Genomic DNA, 14,085 nt, shown 5'->3' with positions numbered 1-14,085 from the left:
GTGAAGGAAAGGCATCTTCATTTCTAAGCATTAGATAACACCTGCTTGTCCATCTCCACTCTACTTTCTGCTTTGGGTAACAGTGACACAAGTTTACTTGAACAAACAAATTTACCCCTGTGGTGGTTGGAAAGATGATCCTGTGATGATTCATCCTGCCAAGACCCCACAGTTATGAGGCCCTTAACTGCATCAGTTGGGTTTCTGCAAGTCAAGGTTTACATCTATTCTGTTATTGTCTTCAGATGTTCCTCCTATCTCATGGGGACAGCGAGAGGGCTGTGAATAAGGGTGGAGTAGGGAAGAAGAAACCAAGAGAATCAGTCATCTCCCAAAGGCCCTAGGTGCTTCATTTTATACACTACTTCCTGAACTAATGCCATTGATTTGATTTGTCTAAGGTAAGAGATACACTTTAGCTGTGCTTTATTCACTCAGCAACTTTGAATTATTGTAAAAGGTTGTGGGTGTATGTGCGTGCGTGCAGGGGTATAAATGAACGGTTGGACTTTCATCACGACGTGACAATGAACAATCAGAAAGACTGATGTAATGATAAAATCAATCAGAATATGATACAATGCACCATCTCGCTGCTCACCACAGCTGTTAATCCAAAGCTATCACATTCTCATTGTGCCAGGAATTATCCAGGACCACAGCATTAGCTCTTTTTCCAGCTGTCACATTCGGTGTGACTGAAGAGAGCCACGAGTGCAATGAGGACAGTCTGGCTGACCCTTACCTAATAGAAAACCCCACACAGGTGCCAGAAGCTCCCCAAAAATCCCAAAAGGGATCATATGAAAGATGTTGAATGTAAACAAATTAGCAGCTGGCCTTTTTTATGTTGCCATTAGGTTTGTGGGATTTCATTAGAGTTGGAAGGACAGGCAACCACAGGTAAAAAACCCTTATGTATGCAAAATGTGGTATGTGTTTGAAGTGATAACCACTTGGTCTGTCCAACATAAGTACAGTCTGTCCAGACCCACAGCTGCAACACATACATAGAACGGGCACAAGAGGGGCAGGACCCAATTTCAGTAAAAGAGGCTTGACATTGTCTATAGGTCTTTCTCAGTACAGACTATGTCAAGTTCAAACTTAGTGTTCAAATCTGGCAAGTTAAAATCAGGAGTGTGAACGCCTAAGAATGTGCATCATAGTTTGTACATGGAACAAGTGCATTCATGCTGACATCACTAGTCCTTGTTATTACATTTAATAAACACAACTCCACACCTGTTACATGACAAAAGTTGAGGGCCACTTAACTGTGTCTGCATATTCACTTTATGCGCATCTCATTCTTTTGGTTCACATATTTACTTATATCATTTCTTTATATAGGAGAACAGAAAATAATCATACCAGGGGGTAGAGTAGGGGCTGATCATTCCTAGCCAAGAGCAGAAAATCATGCTGGTAAATGTCTGCTTCATCATTAATGGAAACCATGGTAATACAGAGGAAGTTACAATATCGGTGATGTTATGATGTTGGTTGATGTTTTCAGGTTTTCCTTTTCGAATGACACATCTTTGACAGGGTCCTGTGATTGACTGGTGACCTGTCCAGGGTGTACCCCTGCCTTTCACCCAGAGACAGCTGGAATAGGCTCCAGCAGATCCCTGTGACCCTAAATAGGAATAAGTGGGTATAGATGATAGATGCAACACATTGAGTTGAAAATATGTCTGAGCATTAACAGTTTATGTTGTCATAAAAACACAACATCCTCTAAAGTCAATTATTTTATCTATGTGCTTCAAATCGTTTAAAGTTATTGCTTCAGACCAAACTAAAATTTGATGGCCACCACACTGAGATGATAACAACTGGAAATGGCTTGGACCTGATGCTGAAAAAAATAATACATCAATTTATTTTTCCCAGTGTCCAGCCAAAGTCAGTGGTCATAAGTTCACAAAACCTGAGACTGAAAACATGATACAAGAGTTTTTTCTACTGACATCCAATAACAAGAGCATTCTGGATTTGAGACCGCAATTAACCCGGCCCTTTCCGTGTGGAGTCATCCACCAGCGATGGAGATCTATCCAGGGTGTACCCTGCCCAGTGTCTGTGGGGATTGGCTCCAGCACCCCACAACTATCTCTATAAGCCATTTTCAGAAAGGACTAGAATCTTTTCTAACAATCAAATCAACAGGAAAAACACTGCACTGATTTGGTCTGAGACTGATTTAGACCCAAACACAAATTTATTTGACAAATGGCAGATTTATATTCTTATAATGTACGATAGATACAGTACATTCAAATTCCCCATTCCTATTTCCCTGTTCTATGGAAAACACTCAGAGAGAAAGCAAGAAAGAACGGATGAAATAACATTTGTATTCTGTACAAAAGCGATTCCCTGGTTATGGCTGTCAGGAGACTTCTGGCGGAAGATAGATAGTGAGATTCAGTGTCGTCTGTGGTCTCCAAATGTGATGAATCCAAAATATCCACATATTTTCCCAGACACCTTATATCTTTCTTGCTCTGGTCCAGCCAGCAGGCCATGTGTAATGGGCTTCATGCTTCCCAAGCCCCTTGCCTGCCTTCTACAGACCACGACTTCCTACCACAGGACCCCTACCGCTCAGCAAGCCCTCAGGCCAGACCACTCGTCTGCCCAACGCTAATGGCTCTGTTTAGTAACTCCGAGCATTTCACAGTTGAGCCAAGCACTCTCCGGGAGTCAAACCTGACATCAAAACATGAGGAACATTCTTGTAGATTCCACAACACTATAGCAGCATCTTTCCATCACAATCTGTTTATTCACCAGCTTCCTAATTGGGACTTTCAGCTTAAAGTGGATCCTTAAAGGGACCATTATAATGTGCAAGGTGTTCCTCAAGAGTCTTCTCATCCATTCACTTAAAAATAGCTGCAAAAAAGCTGACCGATAATGTTTATTTAACATACTAGTGTCATGACTGTAGAGACTGTTTATTTTCCACTTTGCTTCACACTGAAATATCTCAAAAGCTACTAAATGGATTTGCAGATGACACCTGACTTTGTTGATCTTGTGTTTCTTATCAGTTATGATGTTCACCTAATTGGTATTTTAATGACTTCAGTGACACCCTTCACTACCTGTGGCACCACCAGCTTATCAAAGTTTTATCATTATTATTTAAAATATCTTAATTGAGAATCTACTGGTTGGAGTGACATCAAATTTTATACAGACATTCAAGCAGCTAGACCTTGATCACGTATATTAGTTGACCAGAACTGATTTGAGGTGAAACTTCATCAATGAATAAAAAAATATGAATCAGTGTGTGAAATACACAGGGAGAGTCAGGGAAAATATGAGATACAGGTTTCCATTTTAGGTCTGTCAGATATTTATACTATCAGGGCTGAAACATCTGTCCAGATTTTATTTTAAGGATGTGCATCTATTAATACATAGAGAATTAAATTAAATTCAGAGAAGCATCCATATGTAATCAGTAATATTATTGTAGTGTAGAACTAGCACAGATTGTCTGTAGTCTATGAGAACTGTCTGTAATATAAGCTGACTGTATTCGCCTTTCTGACTGTAACATCACCATCAACCAAACATTTAATATGTTTACTGAATGAACCTTCACATTGAAAAACCCAACGAATAAAATCAAAACCTCTTAAAACAAACAAAATATGAAATGTTCCTTTCATGTTGTGGTTCCAGCATCTAAATCAATCAGCTGTTAGATCAGGTGCGACCTGGGTGTTTCCCATCATGCCCTGAGGCTTTGCAGTCAGTGGAGAACAACTGTGGCGCCTGGCTCCAAAAACTGCAACTGCAATGATAAGTTTGCTTGACATCAGAGTAAGTCGGGAACAAGTCAGACAGAAAAGCAACTGGCAGGCATCGTGTGGCCAGTAATCGATTCTGCACAGACCAGGGTCATCTGGAACACAGGATGGTGAAAATCCTGATGCCAGTACCGATTACAGAAAGAGGTTGTTAAGGTGAATGAGAAATGTTGTAAATCTAGTGTGAATAATATAATCAGATTTACAAGAGACAAAAAGGGCTATTAAGATAAATGAGGAATAGTGGTAACATGTTACTGGTCTGTGATGGACTGGTGACCTGTCCAGGGTGTACCCCTGCCTTTCATCCAAAAGAGAGCTGGGATAGGCTCCAGCAGATCCCCGTGACCCTGGTTAAGGTAGGTATAGATTGAGAGGTATAGATAGGTACTGGTTGAAGATAACAGATGGATGTTAGTTTTGAGGTATAAAAGTATTGGACAGTGCATGGTAGAATCACACAGAGGTGGATTGTTTTTTGTTTGCTGTAATGGTTGTGATCGACATGGGGCTGAGGGACATTGGAGCTCTGAGGTCAGCTCAGTTTGACTGATCATCTGAAATGATCTAAAGTTACAATTTAAATTAATACATCATCTTTTCCATCTCCCCAATTTCCTTTCTTTAACCACTTTGTAACTACTGTTTTGAAAAGTATTAAATAAATAAAGTTTATTTACAGTCCTTCATTCACTAACGTATTAAAAGGAAGAATGGATGCACTATCATCAGGAAGAATGTATATGCACACCATCATTTTTTTTTCTTTTTTCCCTCCATGCTTGGAGATGGAGATGGTATGTGTGGTTGACCACACTGGATAAATTTTGACAAAAGTCAATATATATAGGGTACACTTGTTGAGAGATGAGTGTTTCAGTTTTGCTGGATGAAAGCATTGGGGAGGGCACACTGACGTCACGCAGAGTTGATTGTTGTTTTATTTTGGATAACTGGTTATGATGTCTGCAATAAGTCTGGGACAACGACTCTGTGGCTTGTAATGGATTTGAGGTTGGCCGTCATGAACTCTCCTGCTTAAGGAGCTATCGAGAAAGCGTTGAATGTTCAGGAGGGACTAGGGGATGACTGGTCTTCCTTGAGTGGCTCTTCTAAAACTGTAGCTGCTTGTTCCCCAGGGCTCACCACAGTGGTTGGCAGAATCGATGGAGCGTCCTGCATTGACTCATTGCTGAAGTAGTGGAGGCTCGAATCTGTGAAGTGTGGACGGTCTTCAGTTGGACTGATCTCCACTTCAATCTGGGCTGGTGGTTTGCAGGTCAGCTGAAAGTGAGTGGAGTTAGCCTTCAAATAACTTTTTGACTTGGCTCAGTTTGTTGCCAAAATGAACTGAAGTGCACTGCTTGTTCAGAGGATGCATACATGAAACACAAGCGCAAACAGGCCAGGGAGACATTTACAGACAGTACACGTCTCAACAAAAGAAATTGTGATAAATGTGTGCAAATGTGACATTAATTGTAGATTATGGTTTTGTTAGTCAAGCAGCGATTGGTGATATAGTCGAAGATAAAGGAGAAACAAACTAATACTGTGCTCTTATGGTCAAAAACAACAACAACAAAACAAGTAAAAACTGTGACTCCATGGTCTCATTCTGAGAAATGCTTTTCCTGAGACTATACGAATACTATGTCCTCAGGTTGCACTGGTGCTAAATCAAAGTGCACTGAGCCTTCAGATTTATTGCTGAGCTGATTTCTCTGTGTGGTCAGAAAGTGACTCAGGCTTGTGTCAGACCTCCTCATGGAGACCAAACATGCCTGTTATGTCGTGGGATAGCTGTAGACACGCACACAGTTCCAGGGGACATATTATAAATCTGCAAACTCAACATTTAAAACAGATTGCCACTAGTGTATCGGAGGGAGTAATGATTAAAATAAAACCTCAATGAGTACAATATTAACCTCTAATTATTATTTATTTATATTTGTCCTCAACTTGACTGACAAGTTACTCATCAATGGTCTAAAAACACTGAAAATACATTACATAGGAACAAATGTCAGTGTAGTTCAAGCTACTACATCATCTTTTCCATCTTCTCTACCCTCTCTACTTTAAAAAGTGCTAAGTTTACTTACAGTCCCTAAGTAATCAGGATGCCCATTCACTAATGTATTGAAAGGAAGAATGGATGCACCCCACTACACGATATTATTCCGTTCTCCTTTTTCCTCCATGATTGGAGATTGGAGATGGTCTCTGTGGTTGACCACATTGGTCATATTTTGAAAAAAGTCAACATATATAGGCAAGAGTTGTTGACAGATGAGGGAATCTGTATTGCTGAAACTTTCAAAAGCAGCTTGCACCGCCATGTGTCATCACTATGTGACTGTTGCTGGTCATAGAAAGAGCTGCAAAACATGAGACAAAAAGTTAAAGTGTCCCATAGGTAGCAATTATACGGTAGTAACACATAATTCCATAGTATATCACATGCCTGAATCACACTTAACCGATGGTGGTTGGATTGCATTGGGTGGAATGTAGTGAGCACCTTTCGTTTTTCACTACACTTTGCAAGAACCAATGCTTGAGCTGTCAGTTCGACCGATGGTGGTGTCTGGGGTCTAGTATCTGTACTATTTCTCATCAATCTCGCAGGTGACGCCTTTCAGCTCTGTGAGTGAAACCGACCGATCCTACTCTTTCTCATTCCCCCCTGCACTAATTAAGCTTTCAACAGAATAAGCCAATTCAGTTTATCCAACAGATACCCTACAATCCAGGCTCATGCTGCCATCTGTTCTAACTGTGACCTGAGAGACAAAAAGGAAATTTGTCCAAGGAAGTTTGCCCATGAAGCATTCAGGCAGACTTCTCTACTCTACCTTTTTACATGCTTGATAAGGAAAGAAGAACCCTAAGATAGTTGACGCACATGGGCAAAACAATAATGCTCTCAGTTGAAGAACCTTAATAATTTTGGTTTTTATAATCCCTTTCTCTGAGACCTCTGGGAGGAAAAGTAGTCTGATCAGGGCTGTGAAGAGGTCCGGACCGATGTCGAGCTTGGACTGAATCTCACCCACCACAGCAAAACAAAGAAGGAGAACATTCTTACAGAAAGTTTCCAGAGCTATAAACAATGCAGTTATTGACAAGCAGTCACCACAAAGGTAACCCTACACTTCTGACAAGTTTTTATCATTCAGCACGCGATATGTATTAGTGTTGTATTGCTGTACAACACAGTGAGCTTAATGTGAGCAGGCAGTAGTAACTGAGATTATTGAGCTGGACTAAAGTGTCTCGGTTGCTAAAGAGAAGGTAAACTTTATCAGACCATGCAGAATTTGATAGCTTAAAGAAAAACCTGATCTTCTCTTTCTGTTCGCCGCTGTTGACACTCCTCTGGATGTACTGATACATAGCTACAATATCCAGTCTGTTGACATTTAAGTAATTCTATCTGAAGCCTATCTATCAGGCCTCAGCCCCATGTCGATTACCTGAAAAAAATCGTCTTTACACTGTCTTTGGTTTTAGTTTATTTTATTGTGGAAGAAATGCTCAGATATATAACTGACATGACAGGTAGCAAAAGAATAATGCAAAAATTCTCCATTACAATTAAAAGTCCTGCATTCAAAGTCCTACTCACATAAGAAGCAAAATGTTCTTGTTATAAAAAAAAAACAAAAAAAAAAACGTGATTGGATGCTGTTACTATAATCTGGTACTATATTATTAATTACAGTCCTTTAAATAATACCCTGTATCAACTTGACCATGAGCAAGTTTGTGAAGTATATTTCTAGTCTGCCTCCATGCTTTATGCATTTATTCCTTCTCTGTGCCGCTTTGGATGCATAACTGATGAATAATTAAAAATGAACAAGATCACAGCCGATATTGATTGAAAAGCTTAATGCTTTTCACAAAGTGCAATACAATCTGCAATGTGGAACATGTTGCAATCAACTGCAACCAGACAAACTGTGGAAATCCTCAATGTCCATGCAGCACCTACAGTCTGTGTTTTTGTGTGAAAGATCACTTTGACCTAAAAGGAACATGTGGTGAAATTAGACTCTATGGTTTGGCTCTCTCTGAAACTGATGACAAACCTGATAACTTCAGCCAACACTAATACAGAGGGAAGGTCACAGGGACAACTGCAATTTAGCTCATCAACTATGTCATTTAATATAAGAAATTTCCTGATTTACATGTGAGAGTTTACACCTACTGTATATTAGATAGAAGAAACACGATGTTGGACTAAAGTCTCTAAATTTAAATAACTTTAAGTTAGTATTATTAGTGAGTCTACTGGGCTCCAGCTGATCCCTGTGACCCTAAATAGGAAGCAGGTAATGATAATGAATAGATGGATATTAGTGGTTCTATGCATATCAAGATGTATTTGATATTCAGTTCAACCAATCGATATTGGTTGAGGATCCGACTCATAAACTGAGGCCTTTCATTTTGTTTTTCTGTTGTTCTATTAGTCCACTGTTTTTTTTTTCTGTGCCTCTGTTCCTTACTTTATGCATCTCTAAGAGCAAAGAATCAGAGAACTCTCTTCCAATTATCATTTATGAAAACATCCCTACCTGGAAATATTGGCAGCAACTGGTTGCAAGATTTTCATGGGTATGAACTGTATGAATAAGAGATTCTGTTTGGTTTACACAAAACTACGTAAATGTCTGAGAAATGTTACAGCAGCTGCCAGCAAACTGGAGAAGCACTTTGTCGTTGTGCCGTGGTCCATGTTGTACAAAGTCCAAACTGCTGTCTGGTAGATAGAGACTGAGTGGAACCCATCACTATTACCTTGGCTGTTTGTGGTCATCCGCCTGCCATATCCCTCTCCCCACAAGCAGATGGTAGCATCGCAAGCCTGCCAAGTTTACACTGATGAGAATGTGTGTGTGTGTGTCGGTGTGTGACATGAGTATCCTTTGGTGCTTATGTGTGTACGTGATCACACATTAAATTGTACGTGGCAATAACACGGTAGAGTTCAATCCCATCCATCGCGAACGGCTACTTGACAACTCCCTCTTATTGTCCACAACAAAGGGTGGACTGTATGTTACCGTGCCTATTACATATCATGTCATATCTTCATATAGTATGAAGAGAACGATTGGTCTTGACTGGACATATGTGAGAAAGGATGTAATACAGTAACCTTATTATGTTGCAAAATGAAACGGCATTGGGGAAGTGAATAAAGTCAAAGCGAGTCAGCAGACCACACTGTGCGTCAATAGGTCCTGCAGATGGAGGCTTGAATCTTTCACTGATGCCATAATTTACACATCTCAAACAACACCAGGCTGAGTCAGTTCTTTTCACATGGGGATCGTTGTGTTTTTAAACCCCTCCATGTTTACAACTTATCATAGATGAGGAAAGTGACCAACCATCCCAGACCCAGCAGAGGAGACAAATGGCTACCATGAGGATAGAAGAAGCAGCCGACTGATAAATGAAGCAATGCATGACCATAGTTCAACTCAGAGCTAAAAAGGAAAACATGCTATTGTAGTTAGAGCAGAATTCTTTGGAATTAAGCAGAGGAGCTGAGCCTCATGCCTCAAACTCTAACAGGTAGAGGAATGCTGAGTCAAGAGCATGTAAAGGTGGGAAAAGTACTTAGAATATTTATTTAAAGGAGTACTTTGACATTTGGGAAATACATTTATTCACTTTTTGGCTATTAGCTCAACTTAGTACAAAGACTGGAAACAGGGAAACAGATAGCCTCACTGTCAAGTGGTAACAAACTCCTACCAGCACCTATAAAGCTCAAAAATGAACATTATACACTACTTGCTTAAACCACATAAAAACTGAAAATGACTGTTTCTTTCCCACAAGTCATTTTTTGGACTTTTTGCCTGGCAAATGTTCAGAGCCAAGGAATAGTCAGGTAAATAACCCCTGTAAATTGTCTAAATGTTTTTGCACTTCTTTTTTAGTATATTACACAAATAAAAGATGACTGCCAGTTTCCCAAAGTGTCAAAACATTTTGCTTTGATAAAGAAGCAGGACAGGACACCAGTAGACTGGACAGGTCACCAGTCCATTCCAGGGCCCTGTGATGGACTGGTGACCTGTCCAGGGTGTACCCCTGCCTTTCACCCAAAGGAAGCTGGGATACTCCAGCACATCCCCATGACCCTAATTAGTAATAAGTGGGTATACATAATGGATGTATGAATAAGCAGTATCACAGTATCCTATAAACACCCCATCACAAATATACCAAATGTACTTACAGAAGCAAATACGTATTATGTGCAAGAAGCATTTTTAACGTCGTGGCTGGTTGTCTTAAAGCAATATTTTCAGATTTCAGGAAAGTTTTGTTGCTTTGGCAAGCATTAGTTAAGAAAATGCACTCACCACTTATTTGATGGGAGATGCAGTTTTTGTTGTGTCCACAAAGTAACCATTTCATTTTGTTCAAATCATGAGGCTTTCACTTTCTTCATGCTGTAATGGAGACAGACAGTCACATTCATACCTGGGCAATTTATAATCACCAGCCAACCCTAATCAACCAACCCACGTGATTGGACTGTAGGAAGAAGGTGGAGACAGCCCATGAAAACACAAGAACCCGCAAACTCCAACCAGAAAGACCTCACTCTTGGCTGCAGTCTCGAAGTCAGAACCTCCTTGTAGTGAGCTAACAGCTGTGCTGCCCACTATCAAAATGCATAAGGTTTTATTAGTGGATTATATGTTTTGGATTAAATATCTGAAAACTAGTTACGGTAGCCAGACACATGCTAAATAAAAAAGGGCCAACATTGGGGTAGGTCAGATAGTAGTATAAAGGTCGCGTTTATGGAAATACTCCAATACAGTGCCAATACCTCAGAACTCAGTTACATTCCACTATTGGCTGCACATCATATATAAAATCCAAGCTCTAATGTGAAGGAACATATGTCCCATTGTTCCCAGTTGGAATGAGGTTTGGCACTGTGCCGTGGAACTCCTTTGTTTCCAGCATTGCAGCAAAATAGTTTTTTCCCCTTCCTGGGTAGTAGTATGTCAGTTTGGAAACAGATGAGACGCATATGAATGCATATGAACTAAAAGAACATGCCAGAGCTTGTTTGTATTCATAAAGTTATGTAAAGTTTTGTCTGTACAGCCCCAAGCCTCCCCTACATCCACATACTTCCAGTCTCTGTTGCATCTCTCTCAGGGTATAAAATATCCCTCTGCGGTTGCTATTAACATTCACCCAGGAAGCTCAATCAGTAGCCAATTCTGGTTTTCCCTCCTTTTAGTAATTAGACCCTGGGCCTTGTGTGGGGTAAGCCTGTGCATTCTGGCTGAGAGGACACTCCGAAACAAGATTTGTGGTTTGGGAAGCCTGTGCTGGAAAGAACAACTGTCTATTGGAGCCAATAACTTGCCCCTCTCTGATTTGACACATGCCCTACACTGTGACGGAGTTTGCAGACAGGATGCAGCCTCGACATGTGCACGGGCCGTGGGCCTCTGCCAAACATCCTGGAGCTGAGAAGCCAAAGCAACAAGCAGAAAGGCCGGTGGAGGCCACAGAATATCCTCTGGAAGACGATCGCAGCAGTCTGGAGCCTCCTGGTCAAAACGCTTAGGAGTACAAGCGCCGCCTGAAGCCAATAGTTTTAATTCCACGGGTAAAAGCTTCATATTGTTGAAATTACCACATAGTCTCACACACAGTCTCACTCCCATGCAGCCACACAAACTCAAGCTGACACAAAAGCATGCCTGCACATTGTATGCACATTTATAATCACACTTTCATAACCACACATTCTCTCCCTCTCACTCACACACACACACGCTTGCTTTGCTCAGGGATGTTCGCTTGCCTTGAGAGGAAATTATTTCCCAGCATCAATGCCCTTGGAGAAAAAATTAAGTTTGCGTTCATGCTGGTGCAAATTATGTAGGGGGAAAATAAGACTGAATCAACAAGGAGGTATTGTGCAGTGACCAGAAAAAAAAAAGAAAAAAAAAAAAAATCACTTTCCCAGCTGACCTTATCGCTTTACATGCAGTGCTTGCGTTTTATTATTAAATCTCTCTCTTTTCACTTAGCCTTACTACTTCCTTATCAGTATATGCTGGGGCAGTTTAGATGAATGAAATGTGGTTAACTATCAACACCGTGTCAAAGGTTTCAAAAAAACTGAAAAACTACTTTGATGAATGCACGCTTGTCAAACATTGTTTTCCACAACATGAATTCCATCACAAAAACAGAGTTAATTTGACAAGACAAGCCAAGCAAATCTACGCAAATACACCAAAATAATGAATGTTTTTGTTTTCATTGTACATGTGTTAATATTCAAAGCTAATTGAAACAGATCAAAAGCCTGGATGTGCTCAGAGTTTAAGATTATTGTAGTGAATTTGATAAGTGAGTTCCTGATGTACAACTGGCAACTGTAGTTATCTCTCCTCTACATGTCAGGTGCTCTTTGACTGATCGACCCTCGCCGATCCAACTCTGTGATTCTCCCGCATCTCTTTTCCCAGAAAAAAGGGTGTGGGTCAGGCCGTCCCTGCACATAGCCAAAACATTATTTCATCACCAGGCCCAGTTGTTTGACTGGACGAGGCAGGATTTAGCACTGCATGCCTCATCCATCTTTAGCACTCCCAGCCTCTCCCCTAAAACAGACACAGATGGATGAGCTATCTGGAGCCTTGCTCTCCTGTTCAAATCACTCCCTCACCTTGGGAAACCTACCCTGCTCTGGTCTTAAACATCCCTCTACCTTGCAGCCCTTCACTTTCTAGTTCCTTTACCAGTTGACCTTCACCCTCATATTCTACCACCACTTAGACTCCCTTAAACACTGTTCATCCTACTTCTGCAGCCTATTTCTCTGGCTTTTCCAGACTGGCACCCACCATTGCCTCAAATAAGAGCTTACAGCCCTTGACATGCTGTAAACCACTCTAGTGGTTGCACTGATTTGATTTTAATTTAATGCATTAACTTCCCTACATTTCCTCTAAGTTAATTGTTAATACATGGTACTATGATCACAGTGACATGCAGTGAATGCTGTCACAGGGAAGGTTAACAGGCTGATGTTTAGCAAGTATAATCATCTTATTTTAGCATGTTAGCATGCTAACTTTGCCAATTAGCACTAAACACAATGTGCGAATGCGAGTTTTGCAGATATTTCTCCATAAACCAAAGAGCTGGACCAATTACATCAGGATGCTACAAGAAGATCACCAACTTTGCCCTGGGACATGAATGTGTGTGTCCATCCAATTGCTGTTAAGACATTTTAATCAAAAACCACACATATCTCCTCATGGTGGAGCTGCAGGAAAATTCCAGTCATTAGCAATAGTCATCTGTCATTTGTGAATGTATATACCCTGTAAAAAGTTAGTGGCACTACAGGTAAAGTCAGGGGATCTTCAGAGTCATTATGGTTCATCTTCTGGGTCCTATGATGTGTGTAAAAAGTTTCATGGCAGTCCATCTAATATCTGCAGATAGTTCAGTCTGGACCAATGATGGACCAAAAAAGCAACATTGTTTTCCACAGAAGTTAAAAATACACAGCAAACCTTCACAGTCACCTACTCATATTATTGTGCACACCTTTCTAATTTGACAGTCATGGATTGAGGATTTAACAGAAACTTCTTGATGCTAATTAAAGGCAATCTGCAACAAAAATGATTTGAATGTGTCTATTGCTTTAATAGAAAATGAGATGCAGACACACCAAATGGTGGACCGATTCGTTGCCAGTCAGTGCAAACATTGGATTTAAATGGGCTGATCAGGTACAACTATATCCTGGTGTCAGTTTATCATCCCTGGGCTTACCCTAAACTCAGCAGTGCAGCTGAGGACAAGCAAATCCTCTCTGGGAGCTAATCCCCAAGGGAAACCAGGATCTTAGGCAGCACTAGTAGGGAATCCCCTACACACACAAACACTTCAGACAGTCATCTTAGAGGGATTAGAACGTTCTTTTGGCCAAGCACTATTGTCCAGGTACAGACTTAGAAGATGTTCATAGGCTCTGAACTACTGGGATAAAGGCTGGAAAGGTTATGAGTTAGTGGTGTTTTTAAGCAGTGAGGTGAGAACTGATGCTTAGTTTTATTAAGCCTCTGCAATACAAGCAGGAGCCAAAATGCTATTTATCTTGACTCTACAAGGATATGTTTGGAAAGCATGGCTGAAGATTTATCAGATTCATGACTGA

Source organism: Mastacembelus armatus, chromosome 16 (genome assembly GCF_900324485.2).
Source record: "Mastacembelus armatus chromosome 16, fMasArm1.2, whole genome shotgun sequence".
In the NCBI taxonomy this organism is placed as follows: Eukaryota; Metazoa; Chordata; class Actinopteri; order Synbranchiformes; family Mastacembelidae; genus Mastacembelus; species Mastacembelus armatus.
The sequence above is the reverse complement of the archived record's forward strand: the minus strand, read 5'-3'. Positions refer to the sequence as shown.